Consider the following 3186-nt stretch of genomic DNA (forward strand, 5'->3'; position numbering starts at 1 on the left):
CACTCACCCTCATTTACAATGATATGATTTTTTTGGTCTTGGATGGCCGCTTGTTTATCTTCAAGCCTTCAAGACTCCAGATGCTACATCTTTTGATAGCTGGGCAATATCAGCTTTCTTCACATTTACTTATGCACACATTTATCTTCAGCGATCATGCTGGGAAGGTGTGCATCATGGAATGCCAATTTAAAAGAACAAAGTGTTCTTGCATTGAGTAAGTATTTGAGTGAAGGTCCAATGTCCATCTGCTGCCTTAATATTAAACCTATAAATACATGCACTTAGATCTATTTCCCCATGATCCTATATAAATAGTTACATATGTACATGCCTGTATTTAGACCTCTATAAATGCCCTTAGCCTCTATTTCCATTTCCATTCCTCTTGTCCTTCTAAAATGCTCAGCCTTCATTTGGGTTTCAGTAATTTCTCTCAGTTTCATTGCCCTTGCTTAATCCCTACCAGGCCTCCTACACCCTCTTCACCACTGATTTGGATCACTTGTTGCTTCCTTGTCCCTGAGTTGGTCAATACCACCTCCTTTCCCCCACCTCCACCACTCCCATGTTCCCCTGAACCATCTGTCCCGTTGTTTTCTCCTACAGACTGTTCATCTTACTTATCTTTTCTAGATAGACCTGCAGAGATAATAATATGCACTAAAAAACAAGGCATAGCAAGACAAAGCGATGAAAGAGAAGACAAATGATGACAACAAAGACAGCCAGTGACCAAAAATTAATTAATTAATTTCACCAAAATGAATTAATTAATTTTTTTAAAAGAAAACCCTGTAAATAGATCAAAGTCCGTGTTTTGACCTCTAGGAGTGCCCTCCAGTGGAGTCCTATGGAGTGCCACGTTCTGGGACCAAAGTCTATCCTTTGCATTCCCTCGGGAGCTCCCTGCTCTGCTCCCCCTGTTACTCTGCCACATGCCCTTAGTGTTTTGCCTCAGTGTGGTGGTGCAGACCAGGCCATCCTGACACTGAATCTCCAGTGTTGTCCCCCATAGGGCCATGGGTCAGCGAGGGACACCATGTCTCATAGGGCGTCAGCCATATGATCCACTCTGTGCAGTAACTGTTATGAGCAGGGATATCGTCCTCCAGGCTTGGTGGGCCAGGATGTGCTCCACTCTCTCTTCCTCCCCATTCATTTGCTCTCATGTGCTCTGATCAGACACGTCCCTCTCCCTGAGCTGCAACTTCAGTGCTGTCCTCTGAAGTAAATTCTCCTAGTGGGAGGGGCAGTTGTCCAGGTAACTGGGACTGGGGCTCGGCCCTCACACCCCACCACTGGCTCCCTCTCCATGCCGGCATGCTGGATTCATATCCCGGAACACTGTACTTGAGTCTGGTCCCTCGTTCCCTGTGGAGACAAACAATACCCTCCCCTTGGGTGGGTCAATGCCCTATTTCCCCACTACACATGTCTATCCTTTTTCCCCCTCCCCCCCACCCTTCTTTTCAGTTGGCTACCATATGTACCTCTGGATTTGTTCTGGCCATACTACCTGCACCTCACTCCTGGAGTGATTGTACAAATTAATTTTTTCTCTATGACCCTTTTGCATTTCCTTTTTTAAAAATAAATTTACGTCAGCAGACTCATGTTGTACTTGTACTTTTGTGCTTGACTTACTCCACTTAGCATAATTTCCTCCAGTTCTTCCTATGTGGTGATATGTTTCATGTGTTCATCACTGCTTTTTAGTGAGGCACAGTACTCCATTGTCTGTATGTACCATAGTTTTTTAATCCATCATCTGTTGGTGGAAATTTGCGTCGTTTCCATCTCCTTGCAATTGTGAACTGTGCCACGATGAACATTGGAGCACAGATAGATGTCTGGCTGTAGTTTGTTTCTTGTGTCTTCTGGGTATATGCCCAGTAGGGGGATTGCTGGGTCTTATGATATCTCATTTTCCATCTGTTTTAGAAATCGCCAAATCGATTTCCATAGTGGCTGTACATACCCCCAGGTCCACCAGCAGTGGATGAGTGTTCCTATCTCACCACAGCCTCTCCAACACTTGTTTTCTTATTTTTTGAGTTGGGCTATCTTTGAGGATGTTAGGTGGTATCTCATAGTTGTTTTAATTTGCATTTCTCTTATGGCTAATGATCAGGAACATTTTTTCATGTTTATTGCCCATTTGGATTTCAGACTCTCTGAAACTTCTGTTCAGGTCCTTTGTCCACCTCCTCATTGGACATTTAGTTTTTCTCTTATTGTAAGTTTGCAAAGTATTTCAGATTTTAGGAATTAGGCCTTTGTCTGATGTGTCATTGCTAAAGATGTTATCCCGGTTGGTGGGCTCTCTTATTAGTCTTTTGGTGAATTTTTCTATGAACACTGGTGACTTATCCTCAGTATATCCAACTTGTCTATTTGTGACGCCTCTGTATTTGTATTCTTCCCAGTTAAGGTAGCCTATGTATTTACTGTGCCAAAGTTCTCAGGTTTGTCCCAATTCCCCCATTGATGGCCCTAATTGTTTGGGGTTTTATGTCAAGGTTTTGTGGTTTTGTGATCCATCTTAAGTTTATTCTTGTGCATGGAGTGAGGTAAGGTTCTTGCTTCATTTTTCTGCAGGTAGATATCCATTTTTTCCACCACCACTTATTGAAGAGGGCATCTGCTTCCCATTTGATATATTTTGGACCCTTATCAAAGATCAGTTGCCTGCATGCTGATGTTTTTATTTCTAGGTTCAGCTCATTTCCATTGGTCTGAATATCTGTCGTTATACCACTACCACACTATTTGGACTACAGTGGCTGTATAATATGTGCTAACATCAGGTAGAGGAAGCCCTCCCACTTTGTCCTTCTACTTGAGTTCTCTGCTAATTCTGGGATTCCTCCCCCTCCATATGAAGTTGGTAGTCTGTTTTTCTAATTCTTTGAAGAAAGATGGTGGTATTCATATCAGAATAGCATTTAACTTATCTAGTGCCTTGAGCATAACTGACATCTTTACTATATTGAGCATGCCAATCCATGAGCAAGGGATGTTCTTCCATTGTTAAGGTCGCTCTTGGTTTCCTGTAGTAGTGTTTTATAATATTCCTCATATACATCTTTCACTTTTTTAGTCAGGTATGTCCCTAGATATTTCAATTTGTACTTGGCTATTGTAAAGGGTACTACCTTTTAAATCGTCTTTTCTGTGATCTTG

This window comes from Echinops telfairi, unplaced genomic scaffold (assembly GCF_000313985.2).
Source record: "Echinops telfairi isolate 266 unplaced genomic scaffold, ASM31398v2 ScPeMD7_7467;HRSCAF=8505_0, whole genome shotgun sequence".
NCBI lineage: Eukaryota > Metazoa > Chordata > Mammalia > Afrosoricida > Tenrecidae > Echinops > Echinops telfairi.